Genomic DNA, 15,000 nt, shown 5'->3' with positions numbered 1-15,000 from the left:
TCAATGGGAGTGAGGAGATAGAAAATTTTTCAAAGTTTTTCACCCGGCCACAAACGACTCCAAAACACACTGGGGCTGTGGCTGGGACTCTCACCAGGACTGCCCCCTACTTTATTTATGGATTAAAAAGCATTCTATATTAATTTTTCGATTTTTGGGACCCGGGACGCCTGGTCACCTAACTCCCCTTCTATCCCTATGGGGGGGGACGGGGACATCGAAAACGCTCCCATCGCTGCCGAGGCACGCTGCGGGGACTCTCCCTACCATCGCCCCATGCTTCCTTTGAAGAATATATGACGTTTTTCAATTTTCACCGACATTTGAAAATCAAAACTTCAGAACATTTCATAGTTATTCTCAATGGGTTGTCTAGGGGCACACATCTCTAAACTGGGGGAAATGCTCAAAATGATTAAAAAGAAAAACAATGCCCCCAGACCCGGGGGGCTGATAGCTGGGAGCCCCCTGAGCACAGCCCCGGTGTTAGTTTCTGGAGAAATGCCCCCGTTGATTTGTTATGATTTTTTTTCCGCCGGCCGCCTGGTCGCCCTAATGCAAAGTCAATGGGAGTGAGGAGATAGAATATTTTTCAAAGTTTTTCACTCGGCCGTCTGGTCCCCTGACTCGAAAATTTTAAAGTGCTCCCATCGGTCCCAGGGTAGGGTGGCTGATAGCTGGGAGCCCCCTGAGCACTGCCCCGGTGTTAGTTTCTGGAGAAATGCCCCCGTTGATTTGTTATGATTTTTTTTCCGCCGGCCGCCTGGTCGCCCTAATGCAAAGTCAATGGGAGTGAGGAGATAGAATATTTTTCAAAGTTTTTCACTCGGCCGTCTGGTCCCCTGACTCGAAAATTTTAAAGTGCTCCCATCGGTCCCAGGGTAGGGTGGCTGATAGCTGGGAGCCCCCTGAGCACTGCCCCGGTGTTAGTTTCTGGAGAAATGCCCCCGTTGATTTGTTATGATTTTTTTTCCGCCGGCCGCCTGGTCGCCCTAATGCAAAGTCAATGGGAGTGAGGAGATAGAATATTTTTCAAAGTTTTTCACTCGGCCGTCTGGTCCCCTGACTCGAAAATTTTAAAGTGCTCCCATCGGTCCCAGGGTAGGGTGGCTGATAGCTGGGAGCCCCCTGAGCACTGCCCCGGTGTTAGTTTTCGGAGAAATGCCCCCGTTGATTTGTTATGATTTTTTTTCCGCCGGCCGCCTGGTCGCCCTAATGCAAAGTCAATGGGAGTGAGGAGATAGAAAATTTTTCAAAGTTTTTCACTCGGCCGCCTGGTCCCCTAACTCGAAAATTTTAAAGTGCTCCCATCGGTCCCGGGATAGGGTGGCTGATAGCTGGGAGCCCCCTGAGCACTGCCCCGGTGTTAGTTTTCGGAGAAATGCCTCCGTTGATTTGTTATGATTTTTTTTCCGCCGGCCGCCTGGTCGCCCTAATGTAAAGTCAATGGGAGTGAGGAGATAGAAAATTTTTCAAAGTTTTTCACCCGGCCACAAACGACTCCAAAACACACTGGGGCTGTGGCTGGGACTCTCACCAGGACTGCCCCCTACTTTATTTATGGATTAAAAAGCATTCTATATTAATTTTTCGATTTTTGGGACCCGGGACGCCTGGTCACCTAACTCCCCTTCTATCCCTATGGGGGGGGACGGGGACATCGAAAACGCTCCCATCGCTGCCGAGGCACGCTGCGGGGACTCTCCCTACCATCGCCCCATGCTTCCTTTGAAGAATATATGACGTTTTTCAATTTTCACCGACATTTGAAAATCAAAACTTCAGAACATTTCATAGTTATTCTCAATGGGTTGTCTAGGGGCACACATCTCTAAACTGGGGGAAATGCTCAAAATGATTAAAAAGAAAAACAATGCCCCCAGACCCGGGGGGCTGATAGCTGGGAGCCCCCTGAGCACAGCCCCGGTGTTAGTTTCTGGAGAAATGCCCCCGTTGATTTGTTATGATTTTTTTTCCGCCGGCCGCCTGGTCGCCCTAATGCAAAGTCAATGGGAGTGAGGAGATAGAATATTTTTCAAAGTTTTTCACTCGGCCGTCTGGTCCCCTGACTCGAAAATTTTAAAGTGCTCCCATCGGTCCCAGGGTAGGGTGGCTGATAGCTGGGAGCCCCCTGAGCACTGCCCCGGTGTTAGTTTCTGGAGAAATGCCCCCGTTGATTTGTTATGATTTTTTTTCCGCCGGCCGCCTGGTCGCCCTAATGCAAAGTCAATGGGAGTGAGGAGATAGAATATTTTTCAAAGTTTTTCACTCGGCCGTCTGGTCCCCTGACTCGAAAATTTTAAAGTGCTCCCATCGGTCCCAGGGTAGGGTGGCTGATAGCTGGGAGCCCCCTGAGCACTGCCCCGGTGTTAGTTTCTGGAGAAATGCCCCCGTTGATTTGTTATGATTTTTTTTCCGCCGGCCGCCTGGTCGCCCTAATGCAAAGTCAATGGGAGTGAGGAGATAGAATATTTTTCAAAGTTTTTCACTCGGCCGTCTGGTCCCCTGACTCGAAAATTTTAAAGTGCTCCCATCGGTCCCAGGGTAGGGTGGCTGATAGCTGGGAGCCCCCTGAGCACTGCCCCGGTGTTAGTTTCTGGAGAAATGCCCCCGTTGATTTGTTATGATTTTTTTTCCGCCGGCCGCCTGGTCGCCCTAATGCAAAGTCAATGGGAGTGAGGAGATAGAATATTTTTCAAAGTTTTTCACTCGGCCGTCTGGTCCCCTGACTCGAAAATTTTAAAGTGCTCCCATCGGTCCCAGGGTAGGGTGGCTGATAGCTGGGAGCCCCCTGAGCACTGCCCCGGTGTTAGTTTCTGGAGAAATGCCCCCGTTGATTTGTTATGATTTTTTTTCCGCCGGCCGCCTGGTCGCCCTAATGCAAAGTCAATGGGAGTGAGGAGATAGAATATTTTTCAAAGTTTTTCACTCGGCCGTCTGGTCCCCTGACTCGAAAATTTTAAAGTGCTCCCATCGGTCCCAGGGTAGGGTGGCTGATAGCTGGGAGCCCCCTGAGCACAGCCCCGGTGTTAGTTTCTGGAGAAATGCCCCCGTTGATTTGTTATGATTTTTTTTCCGCCGGCCGCCTGGTCGCCCTAATGCAAAGTCAATGGGAGTGAGGAGATAGAATATTTTTCAAAGTTTTTCACTCGGCCGTCTGGTCCCCTGACTCGAAAATTTTAAAGTGCTCCCATCGGTCCCGGGATAGGGTGGCTGATAGCTGGGAGCCTCCTGAGCACTGCCCCGGTGTTAGTTTCTGGAGAACTGCCCCCGTTGATTTGTTATGATCCGTAGTTGCCGGCCGGCCGCCCGGCATTGCTCTATCGGATGGAGCGTGGGCTGGCTATGGGAGATTTAGCGATTTTCGGAACCGGCCCCGATGGCCCCCCAAACCGGGTGGCCACGAGGTGGGACCCCCCTGAGCACTGCCCCGGTGTTAGTTTTCCGAGAAATGCCCCCGTTGATTTGTTATGATCCGTAGTTGCCGGCCGGCCGCCCGGCATTGCTCTATCGGATGGAGCGTGGGCTGGCTATGGGAGATTTAGCGATTTTCGGAACCGGCCCCGATCGCCCCCCAAACCGGGTGGCCACGAGGTGGGACCCCCCTGAGCACTGCCCCGGTGTTAGTTTTCGGAGAAATGCCCCCGTTGATTTGTTATGATCCGTAGTTGCCGGCCGGCCGCCCGGCATTGCTCTATCGGATGGAGCGTGGGCTGGCTATGGGAGATTTAGCGATTTTCGGAACCGGCCCCGATCGCCCCCCAAACCGGGTGGCCACGAGGTGGGACCCCCCTGAGCACTGCCCCGGTGTTAGTTTTCGGAGAAATGCCCCCGTTGATTTGTTATGATCCGTAGTTGCCGGCCGGCCGCCCGGCATTGCTCTATCGGATGGAGCGTGGGCTGGCTATGGGAGATTTAGCGATTTTCGGAACCGGCCCCGATCGCCCCCCAAACCGGGTGGCCACGAGGTGGGACCCCCCTGAGCACTGCCCCGGTGTTAGTTTTCGGAGAAATGCCCCCGTTGATTTGTTATGATCCGTAGTTGCCGGCCGGCCGCCCGGCATTGCTCTATCGGATGGAGCGTGGGCTGGCTATGGGAGATTTAGCGATTTTCGGAACCGGCCCCGATCGCCCCCCAAACCGGGTGGCCACGAGGTGGGACCCCCCTGAGCACTGCCCCGGTGTTAGTTTTCGGAGAAATGCCCCCGTTGATTTGTTACGATTATTTTTCGCCCAGGCGATGTGCCTTTTCATTTTGTTTTGCACTTTCCTTCATTCCTTGGTGCATGCTACCATCTAACGGACACATTTCGGTACTGCAGTTTGAAAGTAATTTCCCCGTCTAGGGATCTCTCAATGCCCTGGGCTGCGAAAGGAGGGCAAGGACACCCTATGTTCTCATGAGTGCAAAGCCCCCCCGGCTTCAAGGCATTCCAAAAGGAAAACCGGAGACACTGCTGTACACACACACACACACACACACACACACACACACACACACACACACACAGAGAGAGAGAGAGAGAGAGAGAGAGAGAGAGAGATAGAGAGAGAGTAGTCACACAGTGGAATAAACTCCCCAGCGATGTGGTAGAAGCTGAAAGTTGGGGAACATTGTGATGGTCTATATTTCTTGGCAGATAATAAAAGATGCTCTTATCATGCCTCCGTTGATGTGTTATGATCCATAGGTTGCCGGCCGCCCGGCATTGCTCTGATCGGATGGACCGTGGGCTGCCTATGGCAGAGTATGGGCGATTCTTCAGCCGGCCCCGATGGCCCCCCAAACCGGGTGGCCACGAGGTGGGACCCCCCTGAGCACTGCCCCGGTGTTAGTTTTCGGAGAAATGCCCCCGTTGATTTGTTATGATCCGTAGTTGCCGGCCGGCCGCCCGGCATTGCTCTATCGGATGGAGCGTGGGCTGGCTATGGGAGATTTAGCGATTTTCGGAACCGGCCCCGATCGCCCCCCAAACCGGGTGGCCACGAGGTGGGACCCCCCTGAGCACTGCCCCGGTGTTAGTTTTCGGAGAAATGCCCCCGTTGATTTCTTATGATCCGTAGTTGCCGGCCGGCCGCCCGGCATTGCTCTATCGGATGGAGCGTGGGCTGGCTATGGGAGATTTAGCGATTTTCGGAACCGGCCCCGATCGCCCCCCAAACCGGGTGGCCACGAGGTGGGACCCCCCTGAGCACTGCCCCGGTGTTAGTTTTCGGAGAAATGCCCCCGTTGATTTGTTACGATTATTTTTCGCCCAGGCGATGTGCCTTTTCATTTTGTTTTGCACTTTCCTTCATTCCTTGGTGCATGCTGCCATCTAACGGACACATTTCGGTACTGCAGTTTGAAAGTAATTTCCCCGTCTAGGGATCTCTCTCTCGTCTAGGGACACTGCTGTACACACACACACACACACACACACACACACACACACACACACACACACACACACACACAGTGAGAGAGAGGGAGAGATAGAGAGAGAGAGAGGTGGAGAGGGAGAGAGAGGTGGAGATAGAGAGATGGAGATAGAGATGGAGATAGAGAGAGATGGAGATAGAGAGAGAGATGGAGATGGAGAGAGAGATGGTGATAGAGAGATAGAGATAGAGAGAGAGATGGTGATAGAGAGATGGAGATAGAGAGAGAGATGGTGATAGAGAGATGGAGATAGAGAGAGAGATGGTGACAGAGAGAGAGTCGTCACACTCTGGAACAAACTCCCCAGAAGCTGAAAGTTGGGGAACATTATGATGATCTTTATTTCTTGGCAGATAATAAATGATGATCTTACAGAGGGCGACTTACAACACCAGTGCAAACATACAGCGAAGGACAAGGCATCAATCGCGACAGAATCCCTTGAGTTAAAGCAGCAGATTCAGAATAACACACGTCAAAACAGACTGGAGACTAAAACGAGCACGAAAGGTGTCGAATATGTGGCCTCCTCTCGCTTGTAAACTCTCTCGTGTTCCTGTCGATGGGGTCGGCGGCTCGGGGCAGCGGCCTAGCAGCAGCAGGCAGGCCACCCGGCTGCCTGGGGCTGACCTCCGGGGCAGGCAGGCAGGCAGACCTCCAGGGCAGGCAGGCAGGCAGGCAGGCAGACCTCCAGGGCTAACAGGCTGACCTCCAGGGCTGGAAGGCAGGATGGCAGACCTCCAGGGCAGGCAGGCAGGCAGGCAGGCAGGCAGGCAGACCTCCAGGGCTGGCAGGGAGACCTCCAGGGCTGGCAGGCAGGCAGGCAGGGCTGTGTGGCTGGGGAGGGCAGGCTGGCAGGCAGGTAGGCCGTGCTGCTGCCAGGGCTGGAAGGCTGACCTCCAGGGCAGGCAGGCAGGCAGACCTCCAGGGCAGGCAGGCAGGTAGGCCGTGCTGCTGCCAGGGCTGGCAGGCTGACCTCCAGGGCAGGCAGGCAGGCAGGCAGACCTCCAGGGCTGGCAGGCTGACCTCCAGGGCAGGCAGGCAGGCAGGCAGGCAGACCTCCAGGGCTAACAGGCTGACCTCCAGGGCTGGCAGGCTGACCTCCAGGGCTGGAAGGCAGGATGGCAGACCTCCAGGGCAGGCAGGCAGGCAGGCAGGCAGGCAGGCAGACCTCCAGGGCTGGCAGGGAGACCTCCAGGGCTGGCAGGCAGGCAGGCAGGGCTGTGTGGCTGGGGAGGGCAGGCTGGCAGGCAGGTAGGCCGTGCTGCTGCCAGGGCTGGAAGGCTGACCTCCAGGGCAGGCAGGCAGGCAGACCTCCAGGGCAGGCAGGCAGGTAGGCCGTGCTGCTGCCAGGGCTGGCAGGCTGACCTCCAGGGCAGGCAGGCAGGCAGGCAGACCTCCAGGGCTGGCAGGCTGACCTCCAGGGCAGGCAGGCAGGCAGGCAGGCAGACCTCCAGGGCTAACAGGCTGACCTCCAGGGCTGGCAGGCTGACCTCCAGGGCTGGAAGGCAGGATGGCAGACCTCCAGGGCAGGCAGGCAGGCAGGCAGGCAGGCAGGCAGACCTCCAGGGCTGGCAGGGAGACCTCCAGGGCTGGCAGGCAGGCAGGCAGGGCTGTGTGGCTGGGGAGGGCAGGCTGGCAGGCAGGTAGGCCGTGCTGCTGCCAGGGCTGGAAGGCTGACCTCCAGGGCAGGCAGGCAGGCAGACCTCCAGGGCAGGCAGGCAGGTAGGCCGTGCTGCTGCCAGGGCTGGCAGGCTGACCTCCAGGGCAGGCAGGCAGGCAGGCAGACCTCCAGGGCTGGCAGGCTGACCTCCAGGGCAGGCAGGCAGGCAGGCAGGCAGACCTCCAGGGCTAACAGGCTGACCTCCAGGGCTGGCAGGCTGACCTCCAGGGCTGGAAGGCAGGATGGCAGACCTCCAGGGCAGGCAGGCAGGCAGGCAGGCAGGCAGGCAGACCTCCAGGGCTGGCAGGGAGACCTCCAGGGCTGGCAGGCAGGCAGGCAGGGCTGTGTGGCTGGGGAGGGCAGGCTGGCAGGCAGGTAGGCCGTGCTGCTGCCAGGGCTGGAAGGCTGACCTCCAGGGCAGGCAGGCAGGCAGACCTCCAGGGCAGGCAGGCAGGTAGGCCGTGCTGCTGCCAGGGCTGGCAGGCAGACCTCCAGGGCTAACAGGCTGACCTCCAGGGCAGGCAGGCAGACCTCCAGGGCAGGCAGTGCTGCTACCAGGGCTGGATAGCAGACCTCCAGGGCAGGCAGGCAGACCTCCAGGGCAGGCAGGCAGACCTCCAGGGCAGGCAGGCAGACCTCCAGGGCTGGATAGCAGACCTCCAGGGCTAACAGGCTGACCTCCAGGGCTAACAGGCAGGCAGGCAGACCTCCAGGGCTGGATAGCAGACCTCCAGGGCTAACAGGCTGACCTCCAGGCCAGGCAGTGCTGCTGCCAGGGCAGGCAGGCAGACCTCCAGGGCAGGCAGTGCTGCTACCAGGGCAGGCAGTGCTGCTACCAGGGCTGGAAGGCAGACCTCCAGGGCTAACAGGCAGACCTCCAGGGCAGGCAGGCAGACCTCCAGGGCAGGCAGGCAGACCTCCAGGGCTGGATAGCTGACCTCCAGGGCTAACAGGCAGACCTCCAGGGCTGGCAGGCTGACCTCCAGGGCAGGCAGTGCTGCTGCCAGGGCAGGCAGGCAGACCTCCAGGGCTAACAGGCAGGCAGGCAGACCTCCAGGGCTGGATAGCAGACCTCCAGGGCTAACAGGCTGACCTCCAGGCCAGGCAGTGCTGCTGCCAGGGCAGGCAGGCAGACCTCCAGGGCAGGCAGTGCTGCTACCAGGGCAGGCAGTGCTGCTACCAGGGCTGGAAGGCAGACCTCCAGGGCTAACAGGCAGACCTCCAGGGCAGGCAGGCAGACCTCCAGGGCAGGCAGGCAGACCTCCAGGGCTGGATAGCTGACCTCCAGGGCTAACAGGCAGACCTCCAGGGCTGGCAGGCTGACCTCCAGGGCAGGCAGTGCTGCTGCCAGGGCAGGCAGGCAGACCTCCAGGGCTAACAGGCAGGCAGGCAGACCTCCAGGGCTGGATAGCAGACCTCCAGGGCTAACAGGCAGGCAGGCAGACCTCCAGGGCTGGATAGCAGACCTCCAGGGCTAACAGGCTGACCTCCAGGGCTAACAGGCAGGCAGGCAGACCTCCAGGGCTGGATAGCAGACCTCCAGGGCTAACAGGCTGACCTCCAGGCCAGGCAGTGCTGCTGCCAGGGCAGGCAGGCAGACCTCCAGGGCAGGCAGTGCTGCTACCAGGGCAGGCAGTGCTGCTACCAGGGCTGGAAGGCAGACCTCCAGGGCTAACAGGCAGACCTCCAGGGCAGGCAGGCAGACCTCCAGGGCAGGCAGGCAGACCTCCAGGGCTGGATAGCAGACCTCCAGGGCTAACAGGCAGACCTCCAGGGCTGGCAGGCTGACCTCCAGGGCAGGCAGTGCTGCTACCAGGGCAGGCAGTGCTGCTACCAGGGCTGGATAGCTGACCTCCAGGGCTAACAGGCAGACCTCCAGGGCAGGCAGGCAGACCTCCAGGGCAGGCAGTGCTGCTACCAGGGCTGGATAGCAGACCTCCAGGGCTAACAGGCAGACCTCCAGGGCTGGAAGGCAGGCAGTGCTGCTACCAGGGCAGGCAGGCTGTCCTCCAGGGCAGGCAGGCAGACCTCCAGGGCAGGCAGTGCTGCTACCAGGGCTGGATAGCAGACCTCCAGGGCAGGCAGGCAGACCTCCAGGGCTAACAGGCTGACCTCCAGGGCAGGCAGGCAGACCTCCAGGGCAGGCAGTGCTGCTACCAGGGCTGGATAGCAGACCTCCAGGGCAGGCAGGCAGACCTCCAGGGCAGGCAGGCAGACCTCCAGGGCAGGCAGGCAGACCTCCAGGGCTGGATAGCAGACCTCCAGGGCTAACAGGCTGACCTCCAGGGCTAACAGGCAGGCAGGCAGACCTCCAGGGCTGGATAGCAGACCTCCAGGGCTAACAGGCAGGCAGGCAGACCTCCAGGGCTAACAGGCAGACCTCCAGGGCAGGCAGGCAGACCTCCAGGGCAGGCAGGCAGACCTCCAGGGCTGGATAGCAGACCTCCAGGGCTAACAGGCAGACCTCCAGGGCTGGCAGGCTGACCTCCAGGGCAGGCAGTGCTGCTACCAGGGCAGGCAGTGCTGCTACCAGGGCTGGATAGCTGACCTCCAGGGCTAACAGGCAGACCTCCAGGGCAGGCAGGCAGACCTCCAGGGCAGGCAGTGCTGCTACCAGGGCTGGATAGCAGACCTCCAGGGCTAACAGGCAGACCTCCAGGGCTGGAAGGCAGGCAGTGCTGCTACCAGGGCAGGCAGGCTGTCCTCCAGGGCAGGCAGGCAGACCTCCAGGGCAGGCAGTGCTGCTACCAGGGCTGGATAGCAGACCTCCAGGGCAGGCAGGCAGACCTCCAGGGCTAACAGGCTGACCTCCAGGGCAGGCAGGCAGACCTCCAGGGCAGGCAGTGCTGCTACCAGGGCTGGATAGCAGACCTCCAGGGCAGGCAGGCAGACCTCCAGGGCAGGCAGGCAGACCTCCAGGGCAGGCAGGCAGACCTCCAGGGCTGGATAGCAGACCTCCAGGGCTAACAGGCTGACCTCCAGGGCTAACAGGCAGGCAGGCAGACCTCCAGGGCTGGATAGCAGACCTCCAGGGCTAACAGGCAGGCAGGCAGACCTCCAGGGCTAACAGGCAGACCTCCAGGGCAGGCAGGCAGACCTCCAGGGCAGGCAGGCAGACCTCCAGGGCTGGATAGCAGACCTCCAGGGCTAACAGGCAGACCTCCAGGGCTGGCAGGCTGACCTCCAGGGCAGGCAGTGCTGCTACCAGGGCAGGCAGTGCTGCTACCAGGGCTGGATAGCTGACCTCCAGGGCTAACAGGCAGACCTCCAGGGCAGGCAGGCAGACCTCCAGGGCAGGCAGTGCTGCTACCAGGGCTGGATAGCAGACCTCCAGGGCTAACAGGCAGACCTCCAGGGCTGGAAGGCAGGCAGTGCTGCTACCAGGGCAGGCAGGCTGTCCTCCAGGGCAGGCAGGCAGACCTCCAGGGCAGGCAGTGCTGCTACCAGGGCTGGATAGCAGACCTCCAGGGCAGGCAGGCAGACCTCCAGGGCTAACAGGCTGACCTCCAGGGCAGGCAGGCAGACCTCCAGGGCAGGCAGTGCTGCTACCAGGGCTGGATAGCAGACCTCCAGGGCAGGCAGGCAGACCTCCAGGGCAGGCAGGCAGACCTCCAGGGCAGGCAGGCAGACCTCCAGGGCTGGATAGCAGACCTCCAGGGCTAACAGGCTGACCTCCAGGGCTAACAGGCAGGCAGGCAGACCTCCAGGGCTGGATAGCAGACCTCCAGGGCTAACAGGCAGGCAGGCAGACCTCCAGGGCTAACAGGCAGACCTCCAGGGCAGGCAGGCAGACCTCCAGGGCAGGCAGGCAGACCTCCAGGGCTGGATAGCAGACCTCCAGGGCTAACAGGCAGACCTCCAGGGCTGGCAGGCTGACCTCCAGGGCAGGCAGTGCTGCTACCAGGGCAGGCAGTGCTGCTACCAGGGCTGGATAGCTGACCTCCAGGGCTAACAGGCAGACCTCCAGGGCAGGCAGGCAGACCTCCAGGGCAGGCAGTGCTGCTACCAGGGCTGGATAGCAGACCTCCAGGGCTAACAGGCAGACCTCCAGGGCTGGAAGGCAGGCAGTGCTGCTACCAGGGCAGGCAGGCTGTCCTCCAGGGCAGGCAGGCAGACCTCCAGGGCAGGCAGTGCTGCTACCAGGGCTGGATAGCAGACCTCCAGGGCAGGCAGGCAGACCTCCAGGGCTAACAGGCTGACCTCCAGGGCAGGCAGGCAGACCTCCAGGGCAGGCAGTGCTGCTACCAGGGCTGGATAGCAGACCTCCAGGGCAGGCAGGCAGACCTCCAGGGCAGGCAGGCAGACCTCCAGGGCAGGCAGGCAGACCTCCAGGGCTGGATAGCAGACCTCCAGGGCTAACAGGCTGACCTCCAGGGCTAACAGGCAGGCAGGCAGACCTCCAGGGCTGGATAGCAGACCTCCAGGGCTAACAGGCTGACCTCCAGGCCAGGCAGTGCTGCTGCCAGGGCAGGCAGGCAGACCTCCAGGGCTAACAGGCAGGCAGACAGACCTCCAGGGCAGGCAGGCAGACCTCCAGGGCTAACAGGCTGACCTCCAGGGCAGGCAGGCAGACCTCCAGGGCAGGCAGTGCTGCTACCAGGGCTGGATAGCAGACCTCCAGGGCAGGCAGTGCTGCTACCAGGGCTGGATAGCAGACCTCCAGGGCTAACAGGCTGACCTCCAGGGCTGGATAGCAGACCTCCAGGGCTAACAGGCAGACCTCCAGGGCTGGCAGGCTGACCTCCAGGGCTGGATAGCAGACCTCCAGGGCTAACAGGCAGACCTCCAGGGCTGGCAGGCTGACCTCCAGGGCAGGCAGTGCTGCTACCAGGGCTGGATAGCAGACCTCCAGGGCTAACAGGCAGGCAGGCAGACCTCCAGGGCTGGATAGCAGACCTCCAGGGCAGGCAGTGCTGCTGCCAGGGCAGGCAGGCAGACCTCCAGGGCTGGATAGCAGACCTCCAGGGCAGGCAGTGCTGCTACCAGGGCTGGATAGCAGACCTCCAGGGCTGGATAGCAGACCTCCAGGGCAGGCAGGCAGACCTCCAGGGCTGGATAGCAGACCTCCAGGGCAGGCAGGCAGACCTCCAGGGCTGGATAGCAGACCTCCAGGGCAGGCAGGCAGACCTCCAGGGCAGGCAGGCAGACCTCCAGGGCAGGCAGGCAGACCTCCAGGGCAGGCAGGCAGACCTCCAGGGCTAACAGGCAGGCAGGCAGACCTCCAGGGCTGGAAGGCAGACCTCCAGGGCAGGCAGGCAGACCTCCAGGGCTGGATAGCAGACCTCCAGGGCTAACAGGCAGGCAGGCAGACCTCCAGGGCTGGATAGCAGACCTCCAGGGCAGGCAGTGCTGCTGCCAGGGCAGGCAGGCAGACCTCCAGGGCTGGATAGCAGACCTCCAGGGCAGGCAGTGCTGCTACCAGGGCTGGATAGCAGACCTCCAGGGCTAACAGGCAGGCAGGCAGACCTCCAGGGCTGGAAGGCAGACCTCCAGGGCAGGCAGGCAGACCTCCAGGGCTGGATAGCAGACCTCCAGGGCTAACAGGCAGGCAGGCAGACCTCCAGGGCTGGATAGCAGACCTCCAGGGCAGGCAGTGCTGCTGCCAGGGCAGGCAGGCAGACCTCCAGGGCTGGATAGCAGACCTCCAGGGCAGGCAGTGCTGCTACCAGGGCTGGATAGCAGACCTCCAGGGCTGGATAGCAGACCTCCAGGGCAGGCAGGCAGACCTCCAGGGCTGGATAGCAGACCTCCAGGGCAGGCAGGCAGACCTCCAGGGCAGGCAGGCAGACCTCCAGGGCTAACAGGCTGACCTCCAGGGCAGGCAGGCAGACCTCCAGGGCTGGATAGCAGACCTCCAGGGCTAACAGGCAGACCTCCAGGGCTGGCAGGCTGACCTCCAGGGCAGGCAGTGCTGCTGCCAGGGCAGGCAGGCAGACCTCCAGGGCAGGCAGTGCTGCTGCCAGGGCAGGCAGGCAGACCTCCAGGGCTAACAGGCAGGCAGGCAGACCTCCAGGGCTGGATAGCAGACCTCCAGGGCAGGCAGGCAGACCTCCAGGGCAGGCAGGCAGACCTCCAGGGCTGGATAGCAGACCTCCAGGGCTAACAGGCAGACCTCCAGGGCTGGCAGGCTGACCTCCAGGGCAGGCAGTGCTGCTGCCAGGGCAGGCAGGCAGACCTCCAGGGCAGGCAGTGCTGCTGCCAGGGCAGGCAGGCAGACCTCCAGGGCTAACAGGCAGGCAGACAGACCTCCAGGGCAGGCAGGCAGACCTCCAGGGCTAACAGGCTGACCTCCAGGGCAGGCAGGCAGACCTCCAGGGCAGGCAGTGCTGCTACCAGGGCTGGATAGCAGACCTCCAGGGCAGGCAGTGCTGCTACCAGGGCTGGATAGCAGACCTCCAGGGCTAACAGGCTGACCTCCAGGGCTGGATAGCAGACCTCCAGGGCTAACAGGCAGACCTCCAGGGCTGGCAGGCTGACCTCCAGGGCTGGATAGCAGACCTCCAGGGCTAACAGGCAGACCTCCAGGGCTGGCAGGCTGACCTCCAGGGCAGGCAGTGCTGCTACCAGGGCTGGATAGCAGACCTCCAGGGCTGGATGGCAGGCAGGCAGACCTCCAGGGCTGGATAGCAGACCTCCAGGGCAGGCAGGCCGGGCCCCCGGTGCTGCATCTCGGCCGCTGCCTGGGGCGGACCGGCCCGGGTGCCCTTGCGCTTTTTCGACACCAGGGGGCAGTTGGGTGCCATTCCGTCCCTCGTGTGGCGAAATGGCGGTACTGCACCTCCGCCTTTTTGCTGGAGAAAGTCAGCAGTCGGGACAATGCGCCACACGGTCCGTCGGCAGGAGGCCCGGGCCCGGGCACAACTCCCCGGTGGGGACGGACGCCGGGCTGGAGCCTCCCTTCAGCACACACACTCACTCACTCACTCACTGACCGACCGACTGACTGCAGGAAAGGCTCCCGGCTCCCAGCGCTCAGTCAGCAGGCCTACTCCTCCCCGGTGGGGACGGACGCCGGGCTGGAGCTTTCCTTCAGCACACACACTCACTCTCTGACCGACCGACCGACCGACGGCTCCCAGCGCTCAGCCTGCAGGGCTACTCCTCCCCGGTGGGGACGGACGCCGGGCTGGAGCTTTCCTCCAGCACACACACTCACTCTCTGACCGACCGACCGACCGACGGCTCCCAGCGCTCAGCCTGCAGGCCTACTCCTCCCCGGTGGGGACGGACGCCGGGCTGGAGCTTTCCTTCAGCACACACACTCACTCTCTGACCGACCGACCGACCGACGGCTCCCAGCGCTCAGCCTGCAGGGCTACTCCTCCCCGGTGGGGACGGACGCCGGGCTGGAGCTTTCCTTCAGCACACACACTCACTCTCTGACCGACCGACCGACCGACGGCTCCCAGCGCTCAGTCAGCAGGCCTACTCCTCCCCGGTGGGGACGGACGCCGGGCTGGAGCTTTCCTTCAGCACACACACTCACTCTCTGACCGACCGACCGACCGACGGCTCCCAGCGCTCAGCCTGCAGGGCTACTCCTCCCCGGTGGGGACGGACGCCGGGCTGGAGCTTTCCTTCAGCACACACACTCACTCTCTGACCGACCGACCGACCGACGGCTCCCAGCGCTCAGTCAGCAGGCCTACTCCTCCCCGGTGGGGACGGACGCCGGGCTGGAGCTTTCCTTCAGCACACACACTCACTCTCTGACCGACCGACCGACCGACGGCTCCCAGCGCTCAGTCAGCAGGCCTACTCCTCCCCGGTGGGGACGGACGCCGGGCTGGAGCTTTCCTTCAGCACACACACTCACTCTCTGACCGACCGACCGACCGACGGCTCCCAGCGCTCAGCCTGCAGGGCTACTCCTCCCCGGTGGGGACGGACGCCGGGCTGGAGCTTTCCTTCAGCA

Source organism: Amia ocellicauda, unplaced genomic scaffold, assembly GCF_036373705.1.
Source record: "Amia ocellicauda isolate fAmiCal2 unplaced genomic scaffold, fAmiCal2.hap1 HAP1_SCAFFOLD_166, whole genome shotgun sequence".
NCBI lineage: Eukaryota > Metazoa > Chordata > Actinopteri > Amiiformes > Amiidae > Amia > Amia ocellicauda.
This window is presented reverse-complemented; position numbering follows the sequence as displayed.